A 26687-nucleotide genomic window follows, 5' to 3' on the forward strand; every position below is an offset into this window, starting at 1 on the left:
ATAGATCTTTATGCTCTAACTTGGCAAGCATAATGAATGTCTTGTAGTTACATGAGATCATGGACCATGGTCCATGGTTTTTGGTGGCTTGCCAGATGATTGCAGTGGACTATTACCCACATGTTAATGTGACACTTTCCTCTTCGAAGACTCTATGGTCACCACCAGCGCCTCCTTCATCAATCACCACACACACACTAGATTGTTGTTTAACCATCATTAATATCATGACAACATTGTTGGCCCATGTGTTTAGGTGTTTAAACTTTTCCTCTTTGTACTTTGGTGCAAAGGAAAAGTTGTAGTTAACCTGGTTTAGTTGGGCCCATTGCATATTGACAGTTGTCACATTAGCACCTACGTGCTATTGCATGAAGAATTCATTTAAAAATTGGTAAATTTTTTATATTTAATAGTAATGTCCCTTGAGGTTGCCAATTAAAACCGGATCTATATGAATTCTGCGATAATGTAAACGATTGACACTAAATGAAGCATAGACCAATGATAAAATATGTAATAATGTCTTAAGTTGCGCCAGGTTGAATTGAGGACTCAACTGTATAGATAACGTCAAGTTCTGCCGAAGTCTTCATTTTCTGGAAAAGTTTGGCTTTGATGGAAGGCATGACGTTCTGTGAGACCAGGGATGTCTTTTTACAGATTGGAAGGATTGGGATCCCCATATGCTCATGACTGACTGACTGACTGACTGAATGACTGACTGACTGACGGACTGACTGACTGACTGACTGACTGACTGACCGACTGACTGACTGACTGACTGACTGACTGACTGACTGACTGACTGACTGACTGACTGACTGACTGACTGACTGACTGACTGACTGACTGACTGACTGACTGACTGACTGACTGACGGACTGACTGACTGACTGACTGACTGACTGACTGACTGACTGACTGACTGACTGACTGACTGACTGACTGACTGACTGACTGACTGACTGACTGACTGACTGACTGACTGACTGACTGACTGACTGACTGACTGACTGACTGACTGACTGACTGACTGACTGACTGACTGACTGACTGACTGACTGACTGACTGACTGACTGACTGACTGACTGACTGACTGACTGACTGACTGACTGACTGACTGACTGACTGACTGACTGACTGACTGACTGACTGACTGACTGACTGACTGACTGACTGACTGACTGACTGACTGACTGACTGACTGACTGACTGACTGACTGACTGACTGACTGACTGACTGACTGACTGACTGACTGACTGACTGACTGACTGACTGACTGACTGACTGACTGACTGACTGACTGACTGACTGACTGACTGACTGACTGACTGACTGACTGACTGACTGACTGACTGACTGACTGACTGACTGACTGACTGACTGACTGACTGACTGACTGACTGACTGACTGACTGACTGACTGACTGACTGACTGACTGACTGACTGACTGACTGACTGACTGACTGACTGACTGACTGACTGACTGACTGACTGACTGACTGACTGACTGACTGACTGACTGACTGACTGACTGACTGACTGACTGACTGACTGACTGACTGACTGACTGACTGACTGACTGACTGACTGACTGACTGACTGACTGACTGACTGACTGACTGACTGACTGACTGACTGACTGACTGACTGACTGACTGACTGACTGACTGACTGACTGTTTTATTATTTCGCCCCGCAAGACACATCTTGTGACTCGTAATAGGCCATTATTTTTTGGAAGAAAAATTTGAGTCATTCCAGGATAGCTACGATAGAAGTATCCATCAGGGTGTTGATGATTTGCGTCTGTTTCCAGTGGAGCGGCAGATCTAGAGCCCGGCAGTTTGCTTAGAATGGAATCCAAGGACCCAACAGCTGCGGTGGTGGTATCAGGCCGTAGAATGTTGTCTGCGTCTGAAACCTTGACTGGTGAAGCGGCTGCTCCAGGCTCCACTAGCCGACAGCAGGGGCTTTTGACGAAGATACCTGGTTCGAGTCTTAAGAACAAGGCCGAATCTATTCTTTCTTCGCATCGGCCATCCCCGGCAAACCAACTCGCTCTTAATGCGGTTGGAAAAATAGAAGACGCATCGCTCTCAGGTTTATTGAGAGGCTCGGTGCAAATGATCCTAAGTCTCTCACTAATAGGGAGAGAAACTCCCTAAATTGGGATCGGGATTTCGCTGCACAGACTTCTCCAAAGACAACACGACTAGATTCGGAAACTGCACCGCAGTTACCTTGAGGGCATCCCATGGCTAAAATAATTAGGGCGAACAATAGTAAGATGGGTCCAAGAACCTTTGTTAATGTCTCTGGGGACAGTTTGGTGATGGCAGTTGTCGACAAGCTAGAAGAACAAGCCTAGGAATAAATGGAGTGGCATAGTCAATGGACTGTCATCAGTGTATTCCGATGTCCTTGCGGAATTTCCTGGGTCTCCTCCAGTTTGTGACGATGCAGGTTGGTATTGGGACCTAGGCCACCGTAGCGCAGAGGTTAGCATGCCCGCCTATGACGCTGAACGCCTGGGTTCTAATCCTGGCGAGACCATCATAAAACATTTTCAGCGGTGGTTTTCCCCTCCTATTGCTGGCAACATTTGTCAGGTACTTCTCTCCAAAGAGGTGTCGCACGGCGTGCCCATATTCAGACTCGGCTTTAAATAGGAGGTCCCTTATCCTTGAGCTTAAACTTGAATCGGACTGCACTCATTGACATGTGAGAAGTTTGCCCCTGTTCCTCAGTGGAATGTTCATGGGCAAAATTTGCATTTTGCATTTTACAGACTAATTGCCTTCGGGGATCAACGCTCAATTGAAATGTATCATTGTGCGCTCAAAAAGATTGATGAGATCAGCACTAGATAGAGTCAGGAAGGAAGACAATCCTTCTCGACCAATGGCGGTTGCTTATATACGACTAAGGAAATGTAGGAAAGTAGATTGGATGAGGCTGATGGTGACCGGAGACATGCAGTATTCGTACTAAACTCCGGCTGTCAAGTTAGTACGAATGGACGATAAGAAATTCTGACTCATTTAAGTCGCCATGGTCTGATGATGTATCACCGGTTGAATTACCAATCCTGGGTAGAATTCTGCAGCTCCGTGGAGAATACATCTGAGCCCTCTAGGCTAAGGAAGATTCTGTCCTTGAGACCTATTACGGTGGGATATGTTCTGAAGTCAGGGAATGTATAGCCAATGTGTAGTAAGAAAAGACTAGAACTACTTGTTAATACACATTTCCCGGGAAATTCTCCAACTGACAATGTGGTGCTAGAAGAGGTTGTCACTGGTATGAATTCGTTGGAGGATATTAGGGAAATTGTGTCTGAGCCGAAAATCCTTTGGGCGATAAGAAGTTTCGTCTCGTTTAAGTCGCCCGGCCCTGATGATGTATCACCGGTTGAATAAAAAGCTGTGTCTGATAGCCTGGTTCCTTGGCTTAGGGAGATATACTCTGCTTGTATCAGAATGGCATATAGCTGTGGGATGAAGGGACACGAAAGTCATTTTCATTCCGAAAGCAGGAAAATCTTACCATACGAAAGCGAGAGATTTTCTCCTATTAGTCTGTCATCCTTTATGCTGAAGACTCTTGAGAGGTTGAAAGAAACATATCTTAGGGCAAAGATCCCTGGTGGTCGCCTGTCGCGGCATCAGCCTGCATATAGTACAGGCAAATCCATTGAAACAATCCTTCACGACATAGTCGGCTACATAGAGGGTTCTCTCGCAGTCAAGGAATATACAATGGTAGCGTTTCTTGACATTTCAGTTGCTTTCAAAAATGTAAAACCGACGTCAATCATGAAGGAGTTGGAGTTTCTAGGCATCAACTCTGCTGTAAGAAAGTTTTCCTTATAACTTACTTACTAAAAGATGCATTACGGCAGGCTTGGGATCTGTGGATCTAAAAAATGGGACAGCAGAGGAACACCTCAAGGAGGTGTACTATCTCCCCTACTTTGGAATATAACCATTTTATACCATTAATAATATATTATGGTCTCTGGAAGGGAAAGGTATAAAATTTGTCTCGTATGCTGATGACGTGGCAATTGCGGTTGGGGGAAAGTTTTCCAGCACTCTAAGAGATATAATTCACGAAGCTCTACGTGCTACCGAAAGTGGGCTACCGAAAGTGGTCTAGGCGTTAATCCGTGCAAGGCAGAAGTAGTTCTTTTCAGCAGGAGATATAAGTGGCCTAGAGTGGCACCTTGGATGTTAGCATGTCCGCCTATGACGCTGAACGTCTACGTTCGAATCCTGGCGAGACTATCAAAAAAATTTTCAGCGGTCGTTTTCCCCTCCTAATGCTGGCAACATTTGTGAGCTACTATGCCATGTAAAACTTCTCTCCAAAGAGGTATCGCACTGCGGCACGCCGTTCGGACTCGGCTATAAAAAGGATACCCCTTATCATTGAGCTTAAACTTGAATGTGGCTGCACTCATTGATATGTGAGAAGTTTGCCCCGGTTCTTTAGTGGAATGTTCAAGGGCAGAAAAAAAATTGCATTTACAGTGGCACCTGTCTCCTTGGGAGGAGAGAATGTTCCATTTACAGAAAGCGCAAAATACCTGGGTGCTTTGCTGGACAGGACATTTTATTTTTAATTCCAACATTTTGGAAAGGGCAAGAGAGGAAACTCTTGCCCAATACACCTGCAAGAGAGCCATTGACAAAAGTTGGGGGCTTAGACCGCATGTCATGCATTGGGTATATTCTGCAGTTTTCAGACCTATAATGCTATATGGTGTTGTGGTCTGGTGGACGGCGCTTCAAAGGTCACCTACTGCTCAATACTTAACCGGATCCCAAGGATGGCTTTTTTATGCATCACAGCTTCACTGAGGACGACACCATCTGATGATGCACTGAATTTAATGCTACATCTAATGCCTTTGGATATGGTGGCTAGACAAATTGCAGCGACCATTGCCGTGAGGTTAAGGGAGCTTTCTCATTGGTCATGTGGCGGCTACGGACACTGCATTATCCCGATGTTCCAGACAGTGTGTATTACACCCTAGCTGAGGCGCTTTTTGATAAGAAGTACTGTACCACTATTCCTGATAGAAGCGATTGGAACTACGATATCCCTGGTAACAGAAGTTACATAGACTTCTATACGTTTGATTCCAAGCTAAACGATCAGTTGAGCTTTGGGGTGTACTATGAAGGACCATAACTGTTCATATCGAAAAGGTTTCTCGACCACTGCAGTGTGTATGCAGCGATGCTCCTTGCAATTAAGGAAGTGGTGGAATGGCTAAGATATAATGTCATTGCGGCGATTGCCATAAATATCTGCTCAGGCAGCCAGGCAGCAATTAATTCCCTGGGGACTGTATTTCTGAATTCAAAAACCGCACTCGACTGTCGCAGGTCTCTCAACGGGATGGCTGAACACTTCAAAATTCACCTGTTCTGGGTGCCGGGCCACAGAGATATCCCAGGGAATTATAAAGCGGACGAGCTTGCGAGACTAGGAACTTTCCTATACATTTCAGGGTTACTGGAATCTGTGGGTATGCCTCTAGCGGCATGTAAGCTAAGTCTGCAGGACCAGGCCCGAAGGGTAACGAATGATAGATGGTCACAAAAAGGGGGCTGTGGGCATTCCAAAACTATGTGGCCTAATCTAGACTTGAAGAGGTCTACCGCTTTGCTGTCGCTGGCTAGAACAAACGTCTCAGTTATTGTTTTCGTCATGATAGGTCCCTGTCTAATCGAAAAACATGCTGACAGACTGAAGGTTGGCAGCAACGACTTTGGCAGTAGCTGTGAGAACATCGAAGAAGAAAGGACTGCACTGGCAGTCAGAAGGAGTTACACTTTAGATTCTCATTTCTTTGAGAACGTGTCTGATTTAGCGGATGTGAGCATTTGTAAGTTGTTAGGCTTTTTATAGCAATCTGGATGGTTCAACGGTAGGAGCCAGGAGGCATCTTCGTTCCTCTATTCCTATGGTATGACGAAATCGCCTAATTGAGCCTGATGGCAGACTGCCATTTTAAACTAAACCTAACCATAGCGAGGCTATTACTGAAAGGAAGAAAGAAGGAGGTCAGTATAGCTATTGGTATCATGACGGGGCACATAGTAATGTATGTAAAATCGGTGCGGCAAGTGATAGCATGTATAAGGCATGAGGGAAGATGATGAGACATTGCAGCATTTCCTTTGTCATTACCGAGCTTTCACGTCTAAGAGATATCGGCACTTTGGTGGAGACACAATACCAGACATGAACCAACTTAGGGGAGTGGTATTGAAAACAATTAAGGATTTTGTAAGTAGCAAGGAAATCCTTATGTACAATTTTCTTTTTAGAGGTTACTTTATAGTTTTCATACCCACCACCGAAGGATGGGGGTATATTCATTTGTCATTCCGTTTGCAACACATCGAAATATCCATTTCCGACCCTATAAAGTATATATATTCTTGATCAGCGTAAAAATCTAAGACGATCTAGACATGTCCGTCCGTCTGTCTATTGAAATCACGCTACAGTCTTTAAAAATAGAGATATTGAGCTGAAATTTTGTACAGATTCTTTTTTTGTCCATAGGCAGGTTAAGTTCGAAGATGGGCTATATCGGACTATATCTTGATATAGCCCCCATATAGACCGATCCTCCGGTTTAGGGTCTAAGGCCCATAAAAGCCACATTTATTATCCGATTTCGCTGAAATTCGGGACAGTGAGTTGTGTTAGGCCCTTTGACATATTTCTTCAATTTGGTCCAGATCGGTTCAGATTTAGATATAGCTGCCATATAGACCGATTTCTTGATTTATGGTTTTGGGCCCATAAAATGTTCATTTATTGTCCGATGTCGCCGAAGTTTGGAAGAGTGAGTTAAGTTAAGCCCCTTGACTTACTTCTGCAATATCGCACAGATCGGTCCAGATTTGGATATAGCTGCCATATAGACCGATATCTAGGTTTTAGGTTTTGGGGCCATAAAAGACGCATTTATTGTCCGATGTCGCTGAAATTTGAGACAGTGAGTTTGGTTAGACTCTTCGACGTCCTTCTTAAATTTTGCCCAGATCGGTCCAGATTTGCATATAGCTGCCATATAGACCGATCTCTCGATTTAAGGTTTAGGGCCCATAAAAGAGGCATTTATTGTCCGATTTCGCCGAAATTTGGGACAGTGCTTTATGTTAGGCTTTTCGACATGTTTATGCAACTTGGTCCAAATCGGTCCAGATTTGGATATAGCTGCCATGTAGACCGATATCTCGATTTAAAGTCTTGGCCCCATAAAAGGCGCATTTATAATCTGATTTCACTGAAATTATACACAGCGACTTATGTTCGACTTTTCGACATCCGTGTCGTATTTAGTTCAGATCGGTATGAGGTATATGAGTATAAGGTATGAAATTTTCACCGAATTTTGATGAAAGGTGGTTTACATATATACCCGAGGTGGTGGGTATCCAAAGTTCGGGCCGATTGCTGGCTTAAGAAAAGCAGGGAATCCATGATGAAATGTTAGATCTGGTCTAGCTATAGATTCCTTAGGGTTGACATATATCTATCTCCACCCGCCAAGGATCGAAAAATTACATTAATGTGAGTTCTGAAGTCTTATTTTTAATACCAGAAATTTTACAACTACTTACTCTGTGTTAATGACTCTTTCATAATGACTATTCCCTTTAATTTGTTCTGGCATGAGATAAAAATTAGCTTACATAACCATTCTGTTAATCATAGTAGATATGTCTATATTACCATAAGTTGTGTAAGTGAAGATATTTCAACTAATGCTCCTCCTAGTCTAATTTGTTTCAATACCTAGTTGAGCATGTGAATTGTTCCATAATAGCTTAAAATGTCAATATTTAAATATTGCATGCAACAAAGCCACATGCATGCTTTTGGTAAACCTTCTGTTGACGTATATGGATCGACCAAAGGGAGTGGCCCTCTGGGATCCCTCAGTGTTGCTAATGTTTGGCCATCTTCCTATGGAGCAGACCATACATAAACGACGATTTACTCGTATATGCCTCCTCTGCCCCATGCATGGGCACATGTGATAGTGTGTGTCCAAGGAGTAGTGTGGAGCATCGACATCGACATTTGTTTCGTGTTTAATGTGAATCCATAAAAGTGGGTTACTGGCGCTTGTTTTGGTTATAAGATCGTGTCTCTAGATCAGTATCACAAATAGGAAAGACAAACAGACAATTTTGTTGTGTTTTGTTAGTTTTTTTTTTGGCGTTTTCGCTTTTGTTGCCCCCAAAAAAACAATCTATGGCTCATGGGAGAGATGTATGTGGATGTGTGTGTGTTCCAACGCCTGAGCCAGCAGGCTTCACTTCATTCACATCACTGGGATTGCTTGAACTTATGTGGAATTGCCGCAGGGAAGGCAGAGATGAATTTCAAATATAACGAATCGAGTGCGGCTTGTTAAAATTTTGGCAAAGGGTGAAACCATAACAAATATCTATCTCTAACAATTTTCATTTTGTGTAAAATTTGACAATTAAAAAGGGAGAGTTGTTAGAGTTAAGCAGGCAAAGCAACTAAACAAGCAGACTGGCAGCCTTAAACTAAGGCAAACTGCCTGCAAAACAAACATTTTCCCAAGGCTTTAAATATCACAGCCCATGGATCAAGTCAACTGCTGTGAGATGTTATAGAACAGTGTTAAGGGGAGAGGGGACCGCTGTGTGTGCTTGTGTGTGTGTTTTTTGGCTAGGGGGCTCCACATAAGGAAACTATTTTATGGTGGTTGGCGATTGTGATACCTTTAATGAAATGCATTTCATGCATTCATGACATACATCCCAGGAAAGCCATCACGTATTTATATATGGGGCATTCCACCATCGCAACGGTAGACATTGTTTACCTATGGCCATCTGTTGTGATGAACAATTTATGTTGACTGACCCAATGCTAGGGTATGGGACATTATCTACACTGTACAAGCCGTTTGATGGTTTCAGGTTAGATTGGAGGGCGCGCGACTAGCAACCTCGGTTACTAGCCGCTTCACTCGTGTGTTCTACCTGCAAAAAAGTAGAAGATGGAGAAAGAATAGATAAACACTTAGTATACCCTACACCATTACTGTAGTACAGGGTATTATAACTTAGTGCATTTGTTTGTAACACCCAAAAGGAAGAGAGATAAATCCATTGACAAGTATACCGATCGACTCAGAATAACTTGCTGATTCGATATAGCTTTATCCGTTTTTCTGTCTGTCCGCCTGTTTGTCCGTCCGTCTGTCCATGTTAATTTGTGTACAAGGTACAGGCCGCAGTTTTCATCCGATCGTCTTCAAATTTGGTAAAGGCACGTTTTTCGGCCTGTAGACGAGGCCTATTGAAATTGGAAAAAATCGTTTCAGATCTGGATATAGCTCCCATATATATGTTCGTTCGATTTGCAGTAATAATGCAATAGAATGTTAATTTGTCAACCAATTCTCTTGAAATTTGGCAGGAAAGATTTTCTCTTGACTCTCGACATTACTGGTGAATTTCATAGAAATCGGTTCAGATTTAGATATAGCTGTCATATCTATTGGGTTGCCCAAAAAGTAATTGCGGATTTTTTATATAGTCGGCGTTGACAAATTTTTTCACAGCTTGTGACTCTGTAATTGCAATGTTTCTTCTGTCAGTTATCAGCTGTTACTTTTAGCTTGCTTTAGAAAAAAAGTGTGAAAAAGTACATTTGATTAAAGTTCATTCTAAGTTTTATTAAAAATGCATTTACTTTCTTTTAAAAAATCCGCAATTACTTTTTGGGCAACCCTATATATATATCGCCTGATTTTCAATCCTAGAGCCACTGCAAGCTCATTTATTGACCCATCTTGGCAAAATATTGCACAATGCTTTCCTTGACGACTACCACAATATACATAGAGTTTGGTCAAAATCGGTTCAGATTTAGATATAGCTCCCATATATATGTTCGTCCGATTTGCAGTAATATTGCAATAAAATGATCTTTTGTTAACTGATTTTCTCGAAATTTGGCAGGAGGAATTTTCTCTTGACTCTCAATATTACTGGTGAATTTAATGGAAATCGGGTCAGATTTAGATATAGCTCTCATATATATATCGCCCGATTTTCACTCCTATAGCCACTGCAACCTCATTTATTGACCCATCTTGTCAAAATTTTGCAAAACGCTTTCCTCGACGACTGCCACAGTATCTGGGGAGTTTGCTCGAAATCGGATTAGATTTAGGTATAGCTCTCATATATATGTTCGTCCGATTTTGAGAAATATTGCAATAGAGTGCTCATTTGTTAACCGATTCTCTCGAAGTTCAGCAGGCAGGATTTTCTTACGACTCTAGATATTACTTATGAGTTTCAAAGAAATCGGTTCAGATTTCGATAAAGCTGCCATTTATTTTATTATTTTATTGACCATTCTCTCCAAAACGCTTTTCTCGACGACTACCACAATATCTGAGAACTTCTCTAGAAATCGGTTCAGATTCAGATACAGCTCCCGTATATATGTTCGTCAGATTTTGGGTAATTTGCAATAATATTGTCATTTGTCAACCGTAGTTACTACAAATTGAACATGGTTGGATTAGGTTAGGTATAAGTGGCACTCTGCCATCAGACTCACTTAGACGTTTTCGTCTCTTATGGTACCACAGGAACAGAAAAAGGAAGATGCTTTCTAGTTCCTACTGTTGACCCATCCAGTTCGCTTTAAAAAGCCCAACTAGTGAATGTTCACATCCTCTGAATCAGACAGGTTCTCAAAGAAATGAGAACTTAAAGTGGAACTCCTTCTGACTGCTAGTGCGGGATACAAACACACACAGTAGGTGTTCTATAGTATCTTCTTCTTCGAAGTCCTCACAGCTTCTGCAAAAGTCGTTGCTGCCAACCTTCAGTCTGTCAGCATGTTTTCCGATTAGACAGTGACCTGCCAATATTTGAGACGTTTGTTGTAGCCAGTGACAGCGAAGCGGTAGACCTCTTCAAGTCTAGATTAGGCCTCATAGATTTGGAATGCTCACAGCCACCTCTTTGTGACCATCTATCATTCGTTGTCCATCGGTCTGGTCCTGAAAACTTTGCTTAGATGTCGCTTGAGGCATACCCACAGATTCCAGTTTTCCTGGAATGTGTAGGGTACTTCCTAGTCTTGCAAGCTCATCCGCTTTACATTTCCCTGGGATATGTGTGTGGCCCGGCACCCAGAACAGGTGAATTTTGAAGTATACAGTCATCTCGTTGAGAGATCTGCGACAGTCGGGGGCGATTTTTGAATTCAGAAATACGGTCTCCAGGGATTTAATTACTGCCTGGCTGTCTGAGAAGATATTTATGCCAATCGTCGTAATGACATAATTCTTAGTCATTTCTCTACTTCCTTAATTGCAAAGATCTCCGCCTGAAACACACTGCAATGGTCGGGTAACCTTTTCAATACGACAAGGTCTAGTCCTTATGAGTACACCCCAAAGCCCACTTGGTCGTCTAGTTTGGAACCATCCGTATAGAAAGGTTTTTTAATTTCTATTACCAGGGATATCGTAGTTCCAATCGCTTCTATCAGGAATAGTGGTACGGTACATTTTATCAAAAAGCGGCTCAGGTAGGGTGTAATCTACCCTGCCTGGAACATCGGATATTGTATTAAGGATAACACAGTGTCCCTAGCCACCACATGATCAATGAGAAAGCTCCCTTAACCCCACGGCAATGCTCGCTGCAATTTATCTATCCACAATGTCCAGAGGCATAAGATGTAGCATTAAATTCAGGGCTTCAGATGGTGTGGTCCTCAGTGCGGCTGTTATGCACAAATAAGCCATCCTTTGGATCCGGTTGAGTATTGAACAGTAGGCGGACTTTTGACGCGCCGTCCACCAGACGACAACACCATATAGCATTAAAGGTGTGACAACTGCAGTATATACCCAATGCATGACACACGGTCTAAACCCCCAACTCTTGCCAATGGCTCTCTTGCAGGTGTATAGGGCAAGAGTTGCCTTTCTTGCCCTTTCCAAAATGTTGGATTTTAAGTTCAATTTCCTGTCCAGCGAAATACCCACGAGACAAGGAGACATGTGCCATTGTAAGCAATTGTATCTCCTGCTGAAAAAAACTACTTCTGTCTTGAGCGGATTTACTCCTAGAACACTTTCAGTATCCCATCTCGCTGTAGCACGTAGAGCTTCCTGAAGTGTATCTCATAGAGTGCTGGGAAATTTTCCCGTCATCAGCATACGAGACAACTTTTACACCTTTCCCTTCCTGAGACAATAATAATTTTTTTCAGCAGGAGATGCAATTGCTTACAATGCCACATGTCTCCTTGTCTCGTGGGTATTTCGCTGGACAGGAAATTGAACTTAAAATCCAACATTTTGGAAAGGGCAAGAAAGGCAACTTTTTCCCTATACACCTGCAAGAGAGCCATTGGTAAGAGTTGGGGGTTTAGACCGTGTGTCATGCATTGGGTATATACTGCAGTTGCCACACCTTTAATGCTATATGGTGTTGTCATTTGTCAACGCAGCTAGTGACTCTGTAATTGCATTCTTTCTTCTGTCAGTTATCAGCTGTTACCTTCAGCTTGCTTTAGAAAAAAGTGTGAAAAAAGTATATTTGATTAAAGTTCATTCTAAGTTTTATTAAAAATGCATTTACTTTCTTTTAAATCCGCAATTACTTTTTGGGCAACCCAATATATTGTTAATGGTCAAATTCCAAAGTAGAGGAGGCAGTACACCACCTTGAGGTGTTCCTCTGCTGACCCATCTTTTTAGGTCCACAGATCCCAAGTCTGCCGTAATGCATCATTTAGTAAGTTAGAAAGAAAACTTTCTTAAGGCTACGATGATGCCTAGAAACTCCTTCATAATTGACGTCGGTTTTATTTTATTGAAAGCAATAGGTCCTGAAGGACTGTTTTATTGGTTTTGTCTTTACTATATGCATGCTGCTGCCGCGACAGGCGATCTCCAGGTATCTTTGCCCTAAGATATGTTTCTATCAACCTCTTAAGAGTCTTCAGCATAAAGGATGACAGACTAAAGGACAAAAATCTGTCGCCTTCGTGTGGTAGGGTTTTCCTGCTTTCGGAATGAAAATGTGTAAGGTAGTTCCTAGTCTCGCAAACTCGTCCGCTTTACTGTGGCCCGGCACCCAAAGCAGGTGAATTTTGAACTGTTCGGCCATCTCGTTGAGAGATCTGCGATTAAACATATTCGTTCCAAATTTGATGCGGATTGTTTGATAACCCATCTGAAAACATCTGACGAGGTCCATACAACTTGGTTCAGAATTAGATATAGCTCCCACATTGTTCTTATAGGGTAGGTGTAGGGTATTGTACATTCGGCGCCGCCCGACTTTTGCCCTTCCTTACTGGTTTTCTTTCTTATTCACTGTTGAGAGTATGATCCATCCAGCCAATTCTGGCCTCTACAGAACTCATGAATTACAAGAGGCTAAGAGCCTGTAGGGAGGCCACCGTAGCGCAAAGGTTAGCATGTCGGCCTATGACGCTGATCGCTTGGGTTCGAATCCTGGCAGGAACATAAAAAAATATGTCCATCAGTGGTTTTCCCCTCCTAATGCTGGCAACATTTGTGAGGTACTATGCCATGTAGAACTTCTCTCCAAAAAGGTGTCGCTCTGCGGCACGCCGTTCGGACTCGGCTATAAAAAGGATGTCCCTTATCATTAAGCCTAAAATTGAAACGGACAGCACTCATTGATTTGTGAGAAGTTTGCCCCAGTTCCTTAATGGAATGTTCATGGGCAAATTTGCATTTGCAAGAGTCTGTAGGGTATCCAGGCTCAAAAAGAGGTTTTCGTCCATTATCCTGTGTCTTCTACACGCAATTTTCAGGCAGTAACACAACAGATATTCGGCCGTCTCTAACTCTTCCTTGACATCGCACATCCTCAAGCGGGTCTAGACAACATTCATGCAGACACGGTAGCAGATGCGTTGAATAGTTAACTACCGGGTGAATGTGGTCCTTGGAGAACGACCTCTTCCCATTGCCCCTGACGAAATTGACCTCCCGCGGCATACCAGAGTAGTGCTGGCTCAATTACGTTTCGGCAAATGCAGCCGCATCAACTCCTACAAAGCAAGGATTGATGGCGACGTGCAGTACATGATACAAGCTACCAGTTTAATTGCCCAGCTAGACCCACGCTAAGACCGAACGCATCTCGTCTTAATCGCAGAGTTCCTGGTTCTGGATACTCAACAGAATCAAGCAGGCGAAAGATGGAACACAGCACGCTGCTACAACAACAACATCGCACATCTTGCAAAGGCCTTCAGTATGCCTACCACCCAGAGGAAATTTGATACCAAACGTGCTCATTGCAGTACCATGCGGTATTGATAGTAAAGCAAAACTGTATGGTACAAAAAATATACCGAATGGTATGGATGAAACATAAAATGATGAGTACCATTTGGTACTATCCTTATTAGCGAACTGGTATTTGGTTTAATACCAATCTGTTATAGGTTTAGCACCAGATCGTTATTGGTTTTAGTACCAAACTGTTATTGTTTGTACCACCTCCTATTGAACCAAAAAAAACCTTTGAAAATAATTTTAGTTCTACTTTTTTCGATTGGTCAATATTTTAAGTACTAAGCTTAGCAACACTTCTGGCGCGATGACAAGGATACAAATGTAATGCCGTCAATTCTTACTCCCCCTTTGGCTGGTATTGAATTAATACCAAATGGTACTAAAAATCTTTGCCAATGACGCGAACAAAATAATACCAGGCGGTATTGGCAAAGTACCGTCATTATTCTATCAGTGTATTAGTGGTCTTAAGTGAAGCTTTTTCAGCCCCCTGTTTCGCAAAATACTCGGCCCCTGTGGCCTTCAAAACCCCATAACTTACAGCTCTAGCGCAAGCTTTGTTCGCGCAGTCATCGTAGAAGGCGTCCACTCTACCAAAAAGCTCGCGCCGTGGAAATCTCACTGATTCCATAGCAAGATCTGTGGCAATCGGCGATCTCCGCCATGCCTTGAGGAACTGGGACTCAGCAAAGATTGCTAGCCTTTCCCAAATACAATGCAAATTTGCCAATGAACATTCCATTCAGGAACAGTGGCAAAGATCTCACATATCAATGAGTGCTGTTCGATTCAAGTTTAAGCTTACTGATAAGGGCTCTCCTTTTATACCCACCACCATAGGATGGAGGTATACTAATCTAGTCGTTCCGTTTGTAACACCTCGAAATATTCCTCAAAAAACCCATTAAGTATTAATATTCTTGATCGTCTCATCGTTCTGAATCGATCTAGCCATGTACGTCCATCTGTCGAAATCACGATAGAGGTAGAACGCGTAAAATTAGCAGCTTGAAATTTTGCACAGATACTTAATATCGATGTAGATCGTTGGGGATTGCAAATGGGTCATATCGGTGCAGATATAGATATAGCTGCCATATAAACCGATCTCCAGATTTGACTTCTTGAGCTCCTGGAATTTTGAAATTTTGCATGTAGTATTCTGTTATGACTTCCAACAACTGCGTTAAGTATGTTCTAAATCGGTCTATAACCTGATATAGCTCCTGCATAAACCGATCTCCCGATTTGACTTCTTGACCCCATATAGCCGCAGTTTTTGTCCGATTTCGCCGAAATTGATCATATAGTGTTCTGTTATGACTTCCAACAACTGTGTTAAGTACGGTCCGAATCGGTCTGTATTCTGATGTAGTTCCCTTATAAACAAATCTCCCGATTTGACTTCTGGAGCCGAAATTTTTGTCCGATTTGGCTAAAATTGTGCAGACTGTGTTCTGTTATGACTTCCAACAACTGTATTAAGGACGGTTCGAATCGGTCTATAACCTGATATAGCTCCCTTAGAAATTGACCTCCCGATTTGACTTCTTGAGCCCCTGGAAGCCGTATATAAACCGATTTCCCGTATTGAATTCTTGAGCTTCTGGAAGCCGCAATTTTTATCCGATTTGTCTGAAATTTTGCATATAGTGTTCTATTACGACTTCCAACAACTGTGTCAACTACGGTCCGAATCGGTCTATAACTTGATATAGCTCCCATATAAACTGATCTCCAGATTTGACTTCTTGAGCCTCTGGAAGCCGCAATTTTCATACGATTTGGCTGAAATTTTGCATGCGGTGTTTTGTTTTGATTTCCAACAACTGTGTTAAGTACGGTCCGAATCGGTCTGTAACCTGATATAGCTCCCTTACAAACCGATCTCCCGATTTGACTTTTTGAGCCTCTGGAAGCCGCAATTTTCATCCGATTTGGCTGAAATTTTGCATGCGGTGTTTTGTTATGACTTCCAACAGCTGCGCTAAGTATGGTCCGAATTGGTCTATAATATGATATAGCTCCCATATAAACCAATCTCCCGATTTGACTTCTTGACCCCTTACAAGCCGCAATTTTTGTCCGATTTGGCTGAAATTTTGTATGTAGTGTTTCGTTACGACTCTCAATAACTGGGCCAAGTACTGTCCAGATCGGTCTATAGCCAGATATAGCTCCCGTATTTTTGCAGAATCCATGGTGGTGGGTTCCCAAGATTCGGCCCAACCGAACTTAGCACTCGCTTACTTGTTTTCCTCTTTTCTTGACATCATGCTCCCTGACGCCAGAGTCTTCTGTGCCGCTGACTGTCTACGCATATCCACGGAAAGTGACAGCTCATGCTTTTTCGAGGTAAATCGATCGTCTCATAAAACCAAATTTAAGCAAATTTTATATTCGACAACTTAGCCTGCATATCCAATGTAATAAAGGGTATCAAAATGTTGGCTTCGCCCGGCTTTAGCCCGTCCTTACTTCTTTTACTAATACACCAAACATATTGTGGAATGCCCCATATAGTGTACCCACAGTTATACGAGTACATTTGTTGTGTATTAGATGGCGGGAAAATATATCTTCCTGAATTATGGCTGCCCATTAGACATTGCGCTTTGAGGATTATTTATAGACTTAATTCAAGCTGACATCTGAAACAAGTTCCACAGCGAGACCATTACCACCATCCCACCATTCTACCATCACCACCAAATGTTATTACTCTCAGCAATGCATCTGTCATTCAAAGTCATGTTTCTCTTGAGCAAGCGCCATTTGATAGCAAATAAAAAAAAAGCGAAATTGAAATTTCACTTATCCATCTTGGACTTGGACCAAGTCTCAGCCTCAAGTACCACTGTCGTCAACACCAACACCACTGCTCTAGGCCTAGGTGATAAATGTAGGAGATTCAGGCATTCCGAATTCCCAGCATTTGATATTCCTTGGAGCTTGCAGCTCGCCGGTGTTGGTTTTTCTTTGCATTTTGTGATAAAAAGTCACAAAATACGTTAATTTCATTTGCATAATTTTTAATTTGCAACATAACGCACCAACAATGACAGTGACAAAAAACAAATACGAAATACAGCAACCAAGACGCGTTCAAATGGAAAGTTAAGACAAATGTCTGCTGGCTATGAAGAAAGATGGAGGCCGGTGCTAGAAACATGGCCTACTAGCTAATTAAACCGTTTATTTAAAAATAAAGTATGGAAAAGAAAACACAAACAGTAAGTTTTTATTTATTTAAGAAAATTATTTTTTTTGAGATTTTTCATGTTTTGTAACTGAAAATAGTGTTCTTCTATCTTGCTCTACCCCCAATACCTTTCATTTAAGCTCAACATTGACATGGTGGGTAAATATGGCCGATTTAGGGATGATTTAGGGGATTGGAGTGGTCCCCCAAACACTAAGCCCGGAAAATATATCAGCAACGTGTTCTATTCTCATATATCTATATATAATTTATTTGAACCCCATATTGCCATTGGCCTCAAAATTGCATATCAAATTCGTTTTCTAATCTCATTTAAACTCCTTATTGCAAAAGTCAGCAAATATGTCCGGTTTGGGGTATGGGCCCTAAAAACTATTGTAAAAATATTTAGTTCCACTCTCTTTACGACCCAAATTGTCTTGGTGAGCAAATACGTCCTATTTGAGGTTGTTATGGTGGTGGGACGTCCGCTAGACAGTTGGCCCCTAATGTTGATATCGGATACGTGGTCTACTCCCACACATCTTTAATTTGAGCCCCATATTTCCATAGTCGGTAAACACGACAGGCTTGGGGGGTGTTTTGGAGGATGGGCGGCCACTTAGTGAATTGGCTTTGAAAATATATATCGGATTCGTTTTCTAGTCTACAACCCCTCTTATTTGAGCCTCATATTGCAATGGTCAGCAAATACTTCCTATTTGGGTGGTGTTGTGGGGGTGGGGTGGCCCTTAAGATACTTTTCGCGAATATTGATATCAGATTCGTGCTTTGCTCCCAAAGTCCTTTCATTTGAGCCCCATATTGCTATGGTCTTAAATATGTCCCCTTGGGGGGATGTTTTTAGGGAGAGGCGGCCCCCCAAACACTTGGTCCCATATTTAGATATCAGATTGGAGTTCTACACTTTAACACCTTTTATTTAAGGCCCATATTCCCATGGTCAGTAAATAAGTCCTGTTTGGGGGGTGTTCCCCCAGAAACGTGGTCCTACATTTGGATATTAGATTTGTATTTTACTCGCAAATACCTTTCATTTGAGTCCCATATTGCCATGGTCGGTAAATATGTCCGATTTAGGGGTGTTTTGGGGGGTTGGGGTGGTCCCCCTAACACTTGGTCCTACAATTGGATATCAGATATGTTTTCTTATCCTAAATACCTTTCATATGAGTCCCATATTGTCGTGATTGTTCTAAATATATGTTTGGTAGGTTTTAGGGTGGGGCGGCCCCCTAGGTACCCCATCCGAAATTTGGATGCCAAATTTGTATTTTTAGGTTACTATATGAGAGCACACAAAATTTCGCTTAAATCGCACCACCCATCTCCAAGATCTGGAGTTTCTGGAAGTTATGGTAAGGGGGAGGGTCCGCCCCCCCCTTCAGATATCATAAAATGTAGGACCATATTTTTACTACCGGATCATTATGTACCATCTGTGAAAGTTTCAAGAAAATCGATTCAGCCGTTTCTGAGCCTATAAGGCCGGTGTCGTCCGGCCTCTCCCTGAGAATCTCCGCTCGATACCGCTGAATGTCCGCGACTGCCGTTGTAGCTACTCCGCATAGAGCATTCCACTATCCGCAATCTGTGAATGCGCCCGGTTGCTAAACTTCTTGTGCCAGCAATGAACACCATACATATCGGTCCTCAATGTTCCAACCTGTGAGTGTGGTGCTCACAGCTATCCCGTGCCGGTTTATAACTTGATACAGCTGCAATATTAACTGATCTCTGATCTTGACTTCTTGACCTTCTAGAGAGCACAATTATTATCCGATTTGGCATGAAGTTTTGAATTCCAACAACTATGCCATGTATGGTCGAAAACGATTCATATCCTGATATAGCTATCATATGAAATAATCTGTCGACTGTACTTCTCGAGCCTATAGAGGACATAGTTTTTTTTCAGACTTGGCTGAAATGGTCTCCAAAATTCAAACCAACTATGATCCGAAACGGTCAATGACCTGATAGGGCTCCAATAGCATGACAATTTTTATCCGTTATCCTTTCTGTGCCTATCAAGAGATGCAGGGCAAAGTCCAGTCCCTCTGTAGAGAGCACGCCATCTTACGAACGAATAGGGCTAGGCTTTTGAAATTTTGCGAGAATACTTCCTATTAGTGTGGTTCATCTGGGCTTGTAAATGGGCTCGATCGGGCCATGATTTGATAAGGCTGTTCCCCGGATCTTAACTTCTTGTGTCTGTAGAGGCCGCTATTCTTATCCAATTTGTCTGAAATTTTGCATGAGGTGTTTTGTTATTACTTTCAATAACTGTACCGAGCATGGTTGGTCTAAGGAAGGACTGCAGAAAACTCTTCAACAGAGAAAAAGCCACAAAAGCACCACACGATTGGGACTTCTATAAGGCTGAGATAAGAAAATATAAGGGCGAGCTCAGAAAGGCTCAGAACAAATCATGGGTAGAATTCTGCAGCTCCGTGGAGGATACATCTGAGGCCTCTAGGCTAAGGAAGATTCTGCCCTCGAGACCTATTACGGTGGGATTCATTTAGAAGTCAGAGAACCTATGGGCAATGTCTAGTGAGGAAACACTAGAACTACTCGTTGATACACATTTTCTGGGAAATTCTCCAATGAACAACGTGGCTCCAGAAGAGGTTTTCACTGGTATGCATTCGTCAGAGGTCATTGGGGAAATTGTGTCTGAGCCGAAAATCCTATGGGCGATAAGAAGTTTCGACTCCTCTAAGTCGCCGGGACCTGATAATGTATCAGCGGATGAATTACAAGCTGTGTCCGATAGACTGGATCCATGGCTTAGGGAAATGGACTCTGCTTGTATCAGCATGTTATATAAACCTGTGGGATGGAGGGACACCAAGGTCATTTTCAATCCGAAAGTTTCCCTACCACACGAAGGCGAAAGATTTTCGTCCTATTAGTTTGTCATCCTTTATGCTAAAGACTCTTGAGAGGTTGATAGAAACACTTCTTAGGGCAAAGATCCCTGGAGATTGCCTGTCGCGGCAGCAGCATGCATATAGTAAAGGCAAATCCACTGAAACAGCGCTGCACGACCTAGGCGGTTACATAAAGAGTTCTCTCGCAAAACCGACGTCAATCATGAAGGAGTTGGAGTTTCTAGGCATAAATTCTACCGTAAGAAAGTTTTTTAATAACTTTCCTACTAAATGCTGCATTAGGGTAGGCTTGGGATCTATAAAGAAGGGTCAGCAGAGGAACGCCTCAAGGAGTTGTACAGTCTCCTCTGCTTTGGAATATAGCCATTAACGATATATTATCGTCTCTGGAAGGAAGAGGTGTAAAAGTTGTCGCGTATGCTGGCAATTGCGGTTAGGAAAAAGTTTCCCAGCACTCTCAGAGATATATTTCAGGAAGCTCTACGTGCAACAGCTAAGGGGCTTCTGAAAGTGGTCTAGGTATAAATCCGTGCAAGACGGAAGTAGTTATTTTCAGCTGGAGATACAAGTTGCCTACAGTGGCACCTGTCTCCTTGGGAGGAGAGAATGTTCCACTTACAGAAAGCGCAAAATACCTGGGTGTTTTGCTCGACAGGATATTTTTTCTTCAAATCCAACATTTTGGAAAGGGCAAGAAAGGCAACTCTTGCCCTATACACCTGCAAGGGAGCTATTGGCAAATACTGACCTATAATTCAGTGCATCAGATGGTTTTGGTGAACGGCGCTTCAAAAGTCCACCTACTGCTCAATACTTCACCGGATCCAAAGGATGGTTTGACCCATAATGCTATATGGTGTTGTGGTCTGGTGAACGGCGCTTCAAAAGTCCACCTACTGCTCAATACTTCGCCGGATCCAAAGGATGGCTTGTTTGTGCTTCACAGCCGCACTGAGGACGAAACCATCTGATGCACAGAATTTATTGGTACATCTTATGCGTCTGGACATTGTTGCTAGACAGATGTGGCTAGATTGCTGCGACAACTGCCGCGAGACTAAGGGAGCTTTCTCTATATTCATGTGGCGGCTACGGACACTGTGCTATCCTTGATACAATGTCGGATGTTCCAGGCAGTGTGGAGTCCTGTACCGCTATTCCTGATAGAACAGATTGGAACTACGATATGCCTGGTAACAGAAGATACATAAGCTTCTTATGGATCGTTCCAAACTAAACGACCAGGTGGGCTTTGGAGTGTACTCTGAAGGACTAGAACTGGTCATATCGAAAAGGATAACCGACCACTGCAGTATGTATCAAGCGGAGATCCTTGCAATTAAGGAAGTTGAGGAATTGCTAAAGAATAATGCCATAACGACGATTGGCTTAGCTGTCTTCTCAGACAGCGAGCCAACCATTAAATCCCTGTAGAACGTATTTCTAAACACAAAAACCACCCTCGACAGTCGCAGATCTCTCATGGAGATGACTGAACAATTCAAAATTCACCTGTTCTGGCTGCCGGTCCACAGAGATATCGCAGGGAATTGTAAAGCGGACGAGCTTGCGAGACTAGGAACTACTTTAAACATTCCTGGAAAACTGGAATCTGTGGGTATGCCTCTAGCCACATGTAAGATAAGTTTTCAGGACCAGGCCCGAAGGACAACGAATGATAGATGGTCGCAAAGAGGGGGCTGTGAGCATTCCAAAACTATGTGGCCTAATCTAGACTTGAAGAGGTCTACTGCATTGCTGTCATTGGCTAGAACAGACGGCTCAGTCATTGTATTCGTCATGACAGGTGACTGTGTAATCGGAAAACATGCTGACAGACTAAAGGTTGCCTGCAACGACTTTTGGAGATGCTGTGAGTATATCGAAGAAGAAGAGACTATAGAACATTTTCTGTGTGTTTGTCCCGCATTTGCAGTCAAAAGGAGTTCCCCTTTAGGCTTTCATTTCTTTGAGAACCTGTCTGTTTTAATAGATGTGAACATTAGGAAGTTGTCAAGCTTATTAAAGCGATCTGGATGGCTCAACGGTGGGAACTAGAAGGCATCTTCCTTCTTTGAGAACCTGTCTGATTTAGCGGATGTGAACATTTGGAAGTTGTTAGGCTTCTTAAAGCGATCTGGATGGATTATTCTGTTCCTGTGGCATCACCATTGACGAAAACGTCCGAGGGAGTCTGATGGTAGACTGCCAATTAAACCTAACCTAATCATGGTTCAAATCGGTTCATAAGCCGATGTAGCTCCCATATTAACCGATCTCAAATCTTCACTTCATTAGCCGCTAGAGGGCGCAATTCTTATCCGGTGTGGCTGAAATTTTGCTCGAAATGGCTTGTTTTGATTTTCAAAAACGGTTTTAAGTATGGTCTTGGTCTCGGTTCATAGCCGGACTTATCTCCCATATAAACCGTTCTCCTAATTATGCTTTTTCAGCCGCTAGAGGGCGCAGTCACTATACGATTCGGCTGAAATTGTGTGAAATGACTTCTTTTAGGACCTTAAACATACCTGCCAAATATGGTTTGAATCGGTCTATATCCTGATATAGCTGCAATATGAACGCGTCTACCGATTTTACATTTTGAGCCCTTATAGGACTGTATTCTTATCCCGAAAGTTTGCATCATGACTTCTACTTTGGTCTCCAACAGCCAAACCAAGTATGAATCGCTTCGTAATTTGGTATAGCTCCAAAAGCATAGCAATTCTAATCCATTATCTTTTATTTGCCTATAAAGGGATATCGGGCAAAGAACTTGACAAATGCCATTCATGGTCGAGGGTATATAAGATTCGGCCCTACCGAACTTAGCACGCTTTCATTCTAGTTATTCAGAAATGAATATTTCGAAGTGCTGGAAACGGAATGACAAAATTAATATGCCCCCTTCCTTCGGTGGTGATTATACAAATAACTTGGAGTCGGTTTATACGTCTTATATATGATTAACCACGATAGCTCAAATGCTAAAATTTACACACATCAATAATAATTTCGCCAAATGTCAAATGTGAATGTCATTCAAACTTTTTTTTGACACCTTGAGATATTGATAGCACCACCATCACCGCCAACTATCCCCCAAACGAAACATGACACCATTCAACACCGCCACAGCCCCAAAACGGGCATCATAGAAAATAGTCATGGGCAACATACCTTCCTGCCTACCACAACCCATAGCAGAAACATTCACTGACAAATGATTCCAATAAATTTTATCTGCTAAGGCATCTACAGCAGCAATCTATCGCAGCATACGATACTCTTGTTGTTGTTGTTGACTAATAGCGCAGGCTCATTTTAATAATTTTCCATATTTTGCAGCGATTAAAGCCATTTGTCATTCCTCCCGCTTTGGACTGCTGACAAAATGATCACTAGCCATGGTGGCCGGTGGTTTTGGGGGCCGGTAAAAAAAAGTTCAATTTTAAGAAACATTTTCACACTTAATTTTGCAAATATCCCCCACATCAACCCCAGCAACGAAAACATCATCGATAAAACCGCCTTGGACCCATAACAATTTGATAGTCGTACTTTAAACAGAAACACCAACAAACAACATCGAAACTCGGTTCAAAATTCCGAGAAATATTTAAAAAAAATAACCAACTTTTGTTGGCTTTGCAGCTATTGTTGGAACAGAGCAGCGCTGCTTGGGATGTCTTGTATTAGCCAAGTTGTAGAGCTGATGGTTTTCTGCTTTAGAAAACGAAAGTTTTGATGTCTTTCATTGTTGCTCTTAGCTGGGACTTTATGCATATCATGCAGCAATTAAAATATTAAAAAAATATCCATGTTGCCAGCTAGGAACCGACCGACAGCTAGACAGATGGACCAAAGAGAAAGGACGGACGGAAAATATACATCTTGTATATGTTTGCCATGTTTTGCAAGAAAAAGGCCAACGTATGGACAAACAGACGGACACTAAGGTTATCAGTAAACGAAATGTCATTTCATATAAATAAGCGACATCATCAAATGGCCAGGCGAAGGGGAAGGAGAATAAGCACAAAAGGAGAATGGCCAGACGTCAAATAACTTCATTTATTAAAATTGAAAATTTGTTGGGACTGCTTACATTTTAGACGAGTAAGTTTTTTTTTTTTTGCTGGCCACACCTGATACACCAAAATATTCTCCCTAGCAATCCATAATACGAATAGGAATCTCAAAATGCTACTAAAACTAAAAGAGCAATACTTCAAGCGTTGGAAAACAAGCGAAAGAAAGCCCACTGTTTCCAAGTTGGCCACAGTGGACAATTTACTATGAACAATCCCATGGCAGCCGGTTGTATGTACCGGATTGACCCAATAAATTCCTTCATCGGCAAGGGCTGCCGCCTCAGTGTACCACACACTGCTACTACAACAACAACAACATTTACTATGAAAAATGACGCATCATATGGAAAAATGACCACATTTTACCAAAAATGGCCAATATCTTGGTTTCTTTAATACTTAGGGCTCCAAATTAAATAGATTCGGAAAGAGTGTGGTCCATATTATATTTCCTGTAAACGGTTTCAACCCACTATTTCCCAGTTGGCCACAGTTGGCCATTTGCTCTTCAAAATGGGGCATTATATGGAAAAAATGACCAACATTTGATGTCCATGAAGATAAATTTGAATATAACTTAGCCAAGACACAAACCTGACATTTTAACAGAGCTATGTTAAGTGATAAACAGAGCACTGTTAACTAATTTTCTTTTGAATTTTAAATAAAAAAAATCATTTTTAGCATTTTCTCACCAAATATTTTCTAAAATCACTTGCTAAAGATTTTATCTACAACAAAAAAATGCTTAATAACAGCTAAACCCTCAAACCTCTATGCCAACAATATTTTTTGAAGACCTATATGACCCATTTTTAAAACGGCAATGCAGTGCACTCGTCATAGATAGGTGATACAAACTAATACCAGAATTAGCCCCTACCAAGAGCTTTTAGAATCAGAAATCCCCATATTCAAATTGTATTTCAGATCGGAGATATTTCGCCCCAAAAGTTATATTTGAATTTAACATAATGGCCCACTGTGCTGGACTGGTCATAGATAGGTGATACAAACTAATACCAGAATTAGCCCCTACCAAGAGCTTTTAGAATCAGAAATCCCCATATTCAAATTGTATTTCAGATCGGAGATATTTCGCCCCAAAGTTATATTTGATTTTAACATCATGGCCCACTGTTCTGGACTGGTCATAGTTAGGTGATACAAACTAATACCAGAATTAGCCCCTACCAAGAGCTATTAGAATCAGAATTCCCCATATTCAAATTGTATTTCAGATCGGAGATATTTTGCCCCAAAAGTTATATTTGAATTTTACATAATGGCCCACTGTGCTGGACTGGTCATAGATAGGTGATACAAACTAATACCAGAATTAGCCCCTACCAAGAGCTATTAGAATCAGAAGTCCCCATATTCAAATTGTATTTCAGATCGGAGATATTTTGCCCCAAAAGTTATATTTGAATTTCACATAATGGCCCACTGTGCTGGACTGGTCATAGATAGGTGATACAAACTAATACCAGAATTAGCCCCTACCAAGAGCTTTTAGAATCAGAAATCCCCATATTCAAATTGTATTTCAGATCGGAGATATTTCGCCCCAAAAGTTATATTTGAATTTAACATAATGGCCCACTGTGCTGGACTGGTCATTGATAGGTGATACAAACTAATACCAGAATTAGCCCCTACCAAGAGCTTTTAGAATCAGAAGTCCCCATATTCAAATTGTATTTCAGATCGGAGATATTTCGCCCCAAAAGTTATATTTGAATTTAACATAATGGCCCACTGTGCTGGACTGGTCATAGATAGGTGATACAAACTAATACCAGAATTAGCCCCTACCAAGAGCTGTTAGAATTAGAAGTTCCCATATTCAAATTGTATTTCAGATCGGAGATATTTCGCCCCAAAAGTTATATTTGAATTTAACATAATGGCCCACTGTGCTGGACTGGTCATAGATAGGTGATACAAACCAATACCAGAATTAGCCCCTACCAAGAGCTGCTAGAATAAGAAGTCCCCATATTCAAATTGTATTTCAGATCGGAGATATTTCGCCCCAAAAGTTATATTCGAATTTAACATAATGGCCCACTGTG

The sequence above is a fragment of the Stomoxys calcitrans genome, chromosome 1, assembly GCF_963082655.1.
Source record: "Stomoxys calcitrans chromosome 1, idStoCalc2.1, whole genome shotgun sequence".
In the NCBI taxonomy this organism is placed as follows: domain Eukaryota; kingdom Metazoa; phylum Arthropoda; class Insecta; order Diptera; family Muscidae; genus Stomoxys; species Stomoxys calcitrans.